The sequence below is a fragment of the Lontra canadensis genome, unplaced genomic scaffold, assembly GCF_010015895.1.
Source record: "Lontra canadensis isolate GAN:19392208 unplaced genomic scaffold, GSC_riverotter_1.0 scaffold4, whole genome shotgun sequence".
In the NCBI taxonomy this organism is placed as follows: Eukaryota; Metazoa; Chordata; class Mammalia; order Carnivora; family Mustelidae; genus Lontra; species Lontra canadensis.
In genome coordinates this window covers 21,882,111-21,890,992 of record NW_022630998.1, presented here as the reverse complement: position 1 = coordinate 21,890,992, position 8,882 = coordinate 21,882,111, and the positions used below count along the sequence as shown (strand labels likewise).

The window sequence follows — 8,882 nt, the reverse complement described above, 5'->3', positions numbered from 1 at the left end:
AGGAAAATGTTTGCCCTTTTATTAATGAAGAACACCACCAAGTTGATTTATTGCTTTTGTTTACTTCAGGGTTGGCTCTAAAGAATTTGGCTTTCTGAACCTCGACAAGAAAAAAATAGGCTCAATGGCTTGAGAATCTATCTTGTCCAGAACCCTACCCGCTAAAATGTGGAAGCACTTGCTCGTACACCCACCCCCTTACACATCCTTGTACACGCCCATGTTCACTGAGACACACAGTTAAGCCCAGAGCAAGTAATATTACCGTGCTGGATTAAAACTTTCATTCATCCTGAAGATTTTCATTTTAATTTAGCTCCTAATGGAGGCCTGATGAAAAACAATCAGCTCGGAGTCTATTCCATGACGAACCAAACTCCAGGTCACGTATAAATAGTGGATGATGGTAATTACAGTGAAGGATCTGAGGTACTATTTATTTCTAACTAACAGACAGCACCTGCCAGTATTCGTACATCAACTCGTTATTAAGGCCCTCTGTCTGGATGCTGAGCTGAATTATTTTACAACTAATTGTCTTTTACAAGTAATCATGAAGTATGTATGAAGTTTGGTAAGTAAAATCATCTAATTTGGCAAGGGACATATTAAGATGAAAGAATTTGTGTCAGAACATATACTACAGCAGCTTGTTTTCGTGATTGTCAAGTGCAATTTCATAAATACACCACCATAAACATCTTCTGATTAACTTTTTTCTTATGTTAAGATGAGAGTTTTAGAGACATGGATCCTTAAAATGTTTAAAAAGTGCTTAAGGAGGGGAAGAGACCCCTATTCTTTGGGTTATTACTCCAAAATGACAGTGCAGATTAAAAGGAGCTACCATAAGCAGAGCTCATTCAAAGGCATTCTTCAGGGCACCTGGTTGGCTCAGTGGGTTAAGCGTCTGCCTTTGGCTCAGGTCATGATCTTGGGGTCCTGGGATCAAGCTCCACATCAGGCTCTCTGCTCAGCAAGGAGTCTTCTTCTCCTCTGACCCTTACCCTGCTCATGATCTCTCTCTCTCAAATAAGTAAATAAAAAGTCTTAAAAAAAAAAAAAAAGGCATTCTTCATGCATTGTATCGCAAGTAAATCAAGTCTGGGGAAACTCACTGACATTCTCTAAGAGAAACAAAGTTGAATCTGGCAGATAATTAGCCTTTAAATGTACTCCACAGAAAAATTCTTCTTAATCAGAACTTTCTCCCTATTGTGTTTCTAACATAATTTTATTTGAATTCAAATTTATTCCTCAAAAGTAAATACTAAATACTAAATCTGGTCTGTAAACAACTGGTGGAAAGCAAACAAGGATCGCTATATTGCTTTGGATATTCATAGAAAGCAGGTCTGCCACATATGGTAGAACAGGTTGTTCACTGTAGAAGCACACCTTACAATAAGTGTAAGAGGGCATGAAATCTAGCTCCTACCCCATGTACCCTGGCAAGATGTTTCTCTGGTTTTTTTTTTTTCCTTGTTTTGTTTTGTTTTAAATATGGAACACTTCACGAATTTGTGTGTCATCCCTACACAGGGGCCATGCTAATCTTCTCTGTATCGTTACAATTTTAGTATATATGCTACCAAACCGAGCACTGTTTCTCTGTTTTAGATAAAGGCAAAAGTTCACCAAGCTGGACATCCAGGGAGCTGTATTTGTCTAGAGGGAGTGACCTGATTTTCTACTTCACATATGGTACCTATGGATTATCAGAGGCCTTTGTGGAAAGATCTTTGTTTCATTAGATAAAAATAAATAAAAATAAAAAGAGTTACATCCAACCTCAAAAGTGAGTTCAAACTTGTTTTAGTTAAGAGAAAGCCTGACGTTTAAATTACATAAACCTAGGAAATTTTGAAAGGAATGTCTTCTGTAACGCCTGACTTGTAATGATGAGACAAAGCCACTTCCCCTTACTGAACCCTCTTAATCAAAATTTTTTTTTTACTATTTTGCAACTATTTGCCTTTTTATGATAATCCCTCTCCCATCATATTCAAATTCCTTCCAAACATTCATATATAAAGGAGTGACCAGCAGCTTATCCGGGACATCCATAAATGGGCTATTGATACGAAGTCACTCACTTCTCCTCTCCTATTCACAAAGACCAAAAATAAAACTGAACTAAGAAAACCTCGGAGGGAGAAGAGAATTTCTAGAGTGTGCCAAATTTTTCAAAGTGAAACATTTAAGGACATACTTTGCCTAGTTCCTTAGGTTATCAATGTGTTAGTGCTAATCTTGTACTAGGTCAGGGTTAACCCCAAAGAATAAGCTATTGAGTTCTGTAATATCTTTGTGGTACTTGTCAATAACAGTGTGGCTGTGCCTCTGGTTTCTGAGTCTCAGTCTCCAGTAGTGTTTTCTGTAATAAATACAGTAAAATAAACATGGGTAGTTCCCAGGCCCTGTATAAAAGGTTTTTTTAAAGTTAATTAAATTTTTATTGACCACCTATGATGTAAAGATATTTGGGGTAAAAAAGGTTCTCTTAAGAGATGATTTTTATGATTCACCTATCCTTCCCCATCACAGGGAGAGATGTCTAACACCAATATACCTAGTTTCAGCTGTATCTTCTTGCGATAACCTCTTATACTCAATGAGACAGTCATAGGAAATTATTTTTTCTATTGGAAACATATTGGATACTTGAAAAACACCTTTAAGAATATGGAAACATTTTATATCCTTGCTTATCTTGAGAGTGCTAGTGAGTAACAGAAAATCACAAGAGGTATATGACGTATAGACTCCAAAGCAGTATTTTACTATAAAAGCATGGAACCCTGCTGGCATATGTAATTTAATGTGCACCATGCCTCCCCTAATTCAATCAGGTCTCTACATCCCTTCTTTTATATTCCAATTGGATTTCATGTGCTAAAGCCATCAAGATTTTCAGGATGAAATGAATGCTTGTATTAATCCTGCAATTTCCATTTAAAACACAGCATCGATTTGATTAATAAGGTTTGATGCTGAATAATTATATGGCAGATATGTAGGCTATAGGAAAACCACAGATGTGACCACCAGCAAAAGCCTTGTGGGAGAAGGAGGTCAAAGGGAAGCAATGGCCATGACTGAGGTGATGAATTCTTTGGCTTTTCTTTTATGCAATTAACAAGCAGGGCTTCTATTAATTTGCCACCTCCAGAGCCTTGACTGGTCAGATGTGTCTGGGTCAAGGGTCATGGGGGCAGAGTAGGGGTCAGCATCACAGCAGCCCTGAAACAAAATGGGAAAACTAAAGAAATCTCAATGATATGGCTGAGTATACATTCTGTAGTATGGAAGGGATAGGAGGAAGTGCATCTCCTTAATGTTAAGATTGCTGTTTTAGAATAATAAAAATGTTCTCTGCACATTTAATTCAAAGTAATCAATCTAAGGTGCAGTGGTTGAGCATCCAATAAAAGAAAATCAATGTGGTCTCTACAAGGGAAGACAAACAACGCTCGCTTTTACTAAAGGGATTATAGGTTAACATTTATTCAGTGTATTGTAATCTGATGTCAAGTGGTATAAAATCAAGCCAACAATCCATTACCACCCGTTATAGGCTAGGTGCTGATCTCATGCAAATTGACTTTTCATAGAACTTATTAAATCATTTCTGTGTTCTAGCTATGAAACATTTTTCTATAGTGGCTGAATTCAGTAAATTTAATTTCACATCTCAGATGGAGGTATATCAAAAAGACAAATAGTTGTCACTTCAAAATGAAGATTTTTCACAACTTTCTTATGCTTCTGGTCATTAATTATATTAAGTACCTATGATGTTACATTTCTAGGAAAACAAACTAAAGAATTTGGGCATGGTACTGGACCTGAATTACTTTCTTCCCAAATCCTTTTTATTCACTCCTACAAATGTCACTGTACAAATTCATCTATTTTATAACACTTGGAGATAAATTGTGCTGCAATTCCAAATTCTGATGGGATTTAGATTTCTCTATAATTTAAGAGAATAATTTATGTTATCAGTCCTATGTATGTTCTTAATTTTGAGTAATTTTGTATAAAGCAAAAGTCTGTATTTCATATGGGACACATTGTGAAAACAGGATTATTTTTTAATAATATGCCTTATAAAGTGCTTTATATAGTTCCACGATTTTAGAATTAAAAATTGTTGAAATTCTAAGTGTCTTAAGTATAGGTAACCTAATTCATTAGTGTACTGGTCTAGTGTTTCCACTATTTGCTTAGGCAATAAGGATTTACAGTGATGACTGACTGCACCTTCCCTCTCGAAAACAGGGTAAGCTTTTGAAGTATTAGAAGTTAGTGATCTTTCATTAAACATAATAAAAAAAATGGCTAGCAAACCTGTCAAAGTTAGATTTTTTTCTAAAGCAACTGTGCTTATTGTTAGAATTGGGGCCACTTTTAAGTGTGAGGAAAATCATTACCACATGTCTGAAAATACTGGTGATATTTTGCAGATCACATTACTCTACAGCCTGGTGCTACTTCAAAACATTTCAGAATTACTCGGTACTAGAAAGGGAAATTGAATTTGACACTATTTTTATTATAAAAGCTAAGTTTAGTTTTACCACCCTTGCTTTGATGAAACCTTTTAGCTTTTTATTTGTTGGGAAGTAGTTCTCCTGTTCTGTATACAACAAATAAAGAAATGTAAAACCTCTTATTTTAAAGCTTATCCACAAAATCTAATATATATATTATATATATTCTATACACACATATATGTAAAATACATTATTGTATTATTAAACCACTCATGTGTTAGTATTTTTAAGATTAAGATTTAAGAAATTTATTAATTTTATCTCTAGAATGGCTTCAATTATTATCTTTCTTAACTATTGTGATTTTTTTCCTGATATTTAGGCCAAAATATTTGGTCAAATTTATCACATTTACATGAAGCACTCTGAACTGACCAAATTGAAATCTTAAAATCTAACAATGACCTTGTAACATAGTTTCAATAGACTAGATACTTTTGTTCAGATGTTGAATTAACCCTAAAACAACAGATTCTTTGCTTTTAAAATTAAATTGTAAATAAAATGAGAGTTGGGCAAAATAGGTTGAGACACAGTTACTTATTTTCAGACTGTAAATTCTAAACCTGGGTTCTCTCCAGGATGTGGATTTTACCAGGATTTTTCATGAGCCCTTAATTTTTTGTCACATTTGTGTTAATATAATAAGGCAGAATTTCCTGCTCATTTCTACTGCATGTAAGCTGCATTAGTTATCCTGCTTCTGATTTCCTAGCAAAAACAAAACAAAAAACAAAAAACAAAAAACTACCTCACAAATCTTTAAAAAAAAAGAAAAAGAAAGAAAGAAAGAAAGAATCGGGTACCAAAAAAACACAAGTGAGCCTCGTGAGAAAAAAAAAAAAATGGTTTCTTTTCATTTTTATTCGTAAAAGATTAGCTTGCTTTAGGGGATCTAAATAACACAAAATCATTTCACAACCAGAAACGATAAAGAGATGAACTCTAGGCTAACGGTAATGGCAAAAATAATTTCAAACTGAAGGCAAAACCACTTCATTTTGTGCACAATGTCTGAATGCCTTCCACTGGACTTTAAATAAAAAATGGAAAACATTTTAGCAAATCTAGGGAAGCACAGAGTCGATGGCACTGAGAGGCATTTTTGATGTTTTTGCATTTTTGTGCAGGGAGAGCCATAAAAGGTTGCCAGTGGGGTATTGTAACACCACAGCTGAGAGTGAATTTTAGATAGATATAACCAGTTAAAGGTGATTGAATATCAAGGGTTGAGTAGTGCTTATTATACCTGCTGTTGGGAGACTTCAATTCATTATTGTAACAGAATGAAAACAGCATTGCTGCTGTCCAGGACATGCTTGTAGTATTGATTTGGCTTCTCCAAAGTCTTCTCTTAGGATGCAGAGTGCAGTCAAACATGCACAAACATCACTCAGTTCCCCTGATTCTGTCATGTGCTCCTTGTACCTCACACTAAAGCAGCCTTAAGACACGGGAAAATGCTTCTGTATTTGAAGGCAGACAGGGCTCTAAGCCTGACTCCAGGGGCTATGCAGATGTGGTGACCTTTCTTCCAGAGACCAGATTTCACACTCAAATTGTCATTAAAGCTTGATTTTCCCTAGAGGTCCCCAGTCAACTTGTGTGCTCTCTCCATTAGGGTTAAAAGTCAGAGTGGCACCATGCCCACGATGCATACTAAATAAAATGGAACATAAATAAAAGCAGGGAATGACCCTCCGTCCGGAAGGAATGGCATCATTCACCATCCAGCCAGCAGTAGTCAGGCCTGGTCAAAATGCACAAATCCAGGATAAACACTTGAGCTAGAATTTCACAGGATCCTATGTCTCTGGCAGGATATCTCTCAACTAGGATATTATTCCCTCCTTTTAATTTTTGGAAGTAGCAATAACTACTGACTGAGGTAGTTAATCAGATAGTTCAGGAACAAAAGTTTAAAAAGGAAAGAAAGAAAGGAAAGGAAAAAACCCTATAGTCTATAACACAAAAATGAACTGGTTTGGGGCCTCTAATTATAATAATGGCAGAGTGAGAGTCTACATTGAGAGAATTAGTTTATAAAAGAGTTTTGTTTCCTTGCCTATGTAGGTTGCCCGAGGACAAAATGGCCTTAAAAAATGCCATGCTTTCTCAATGTCTTAATGTAGCTCATTTTAAGCTTGTCTCATAAATGAAATTTGGAAAGAGGAAATTTCTCTCATGTCCCAAATGAATCAGCCTAACATTGCAAGGATGGGAGGTAGCGTTGACCTACCGATACGCTGTATTTGCCCCCACAGACCTATGCTAAGAATATGCTTTATCAAAGTAAAATAGAAGCCTTTCTGCTTAATTAAGTACCTCTTGATCTGAAATGCCAATGCAAACAGCTCCATTTTCTCCTTAAAAGAGGGAAGAGATGGTGAGAACTGAAATTGTTCACAGAAACATTTCTCGGGACTTTAAGCAATCCCAGTATAGGGAACATGAGAATCAGGCGGGATAAATCTCAGTCCTATCAGACCTGTAGATTAAAATACCAGCAACAGATCTGAAACTGGGATATACTCCAACATCTAAACATGTGATCTAGTCACATAGTATCTGGATTTGGCATGATGCTTTTAGCTTTCATCTAGAGGTTTGCGGCAATTCTCTCATTTAAAATGCTGTTTTTGGGGGCACCTGGGCGGCTCAGTCAGTTAAGAGTCTGCCTTCAGCTCAGATCATGATCCCAGGGTCCTGGGATCGAGCTCCACCTCAGGCTCCCTGCTCAATGGGGAGCCTGCTTCTCCCCTGCCTGCCACTCTCCCTGCTTATACTTGCTTTCTCCCTCTGTGTCAAATAAATAAAATATTTATGAAAAAATAAATAAAATGCTGTTTTTGTAACTGAGTAAAGATGCAGAGTGTACTCCCTGTGTATGTTGTAGGAAGACTGACATCAGAAGACATCAGTTCTAGCCCCGAATCCAATATTTATGGTGTAACCTTGAACAAGTCACTCACTCCCTTTGAACTTTTTTTTTCTAATCAGCAAATTAAGGCTGACATATGCTTTGACTATTTCTCAGAATTGTTCTCAGATTAAATGACCTAATTCATATGAAAGTTAATTGGAAAATTATGAAGATGATAGATAGATAGATAGACCCCACTATTATCAATTTGCTACTGAAAAGTTCATCTGCCTAAGGTGAACAAAAATTCCTCTGGCTAACCTTTGGGCCTATTATGGTGTCCTAGATCCCTTTTGCCTTTTACTCTGCTCCAACTTTCCCAGAAACAGATTTTCTACTGATATGTCAAAACCAACTTTAAGTGGCTGATTCCCAAAGTCAAGATCATTCCCCTGGTCTTCTGCTCCAAGCCTTACCCTCTGTGGGGATTCATTTCCACATAACTAGCATGGTACCCTTCACAACAGCCTAAGTGAAGATCGAGATCCCATATTCTCCCCTTTGAGTAAACACTCTGCACATTGCGTTTTTGCTTTTGTTCTTGTTTTTTAAAAACACTATGATCTGTACTTGTCCCAAACTACAACTTTAGCTTCTCTTCCTTTCAGTCTGAACCTTGTCTTTTATTTCATAGTAAACAGATTCCTTTTTTCTGTTCCATACTAAACTTTTAGCTTCTCTTCCCTTCATTCTGGACACTGCTTTTTATTTGAGTAATGAAATCACTTACCAGTTTTTTCTCGATTACTAGTTTTTTTTTCATAGTAATGAAATCAATTACTAGTTTTTTCAGAATCACTCAGGTATTTGAAAGCTTTTTTAGCCTATCATAGATTGCAAGCTTACAAGAAGAGGAGTGCGTCCTGTTCAGGTACTGAACTTAGTACCACAAATGCCACAATGAAACAGTCCTAGCTTTATCATCGTGGGATATATGCAGTCTCTGTATTTACGACGAATTTAAAGATAAACCCAAACTTCCCACATTTTTTCCCAGTGCACATGGAAAGGAGCAAATTCACTCTCCTCCTTCATCCCGAATGATTCTTAAGATTTTCCTTGCCTTCAAAATGTAAATGCATACATTATATACAGTGTTTAATCAAGGAACATTACAGTCGTGTGTATGACTTACCTCTGCCAAAGCCCCGAGTTCTTCCACAGTTTCACCTTCCCCCACCTCCCAACCCTGTTTCGTTAACGTAAACTGGTTCACACCCATAGAGAATGAATAAAAGCAATTATCTTTTACAGGTGAAGGCCTGCTAGGATCACCACCCCTAACACACCTGATTTCTATTCCTCGCCATAAATTCATTTTGCAAATGAGAGAGTGGAGACTCAAAAAGGTAAATTAACTTTATTCATACCATAAAGATAGTAAATAACTGAGCTAAGAA

The 8,882-nt window shown here is 36.4% G+C and overlaps 1 non-coding gene across 1 annotated transcript; it reads right to left on the bottom strand.

Annotated features, from left to right (window-relative positions):
* Window positions 1-1,497: 1,497 nt before the first annotated feature.
* LOC116864015 lies at window positions 1,498-1,604 on the bottom strand. The gene has a single exon (XR_004381905.1). It is a non-coding gene; the product is annotated as a U6 spliceosomal RNA (small nuclear RNA).
* Window positions 1,605-8,882: the final 7,278 nt, after the last annotated feature.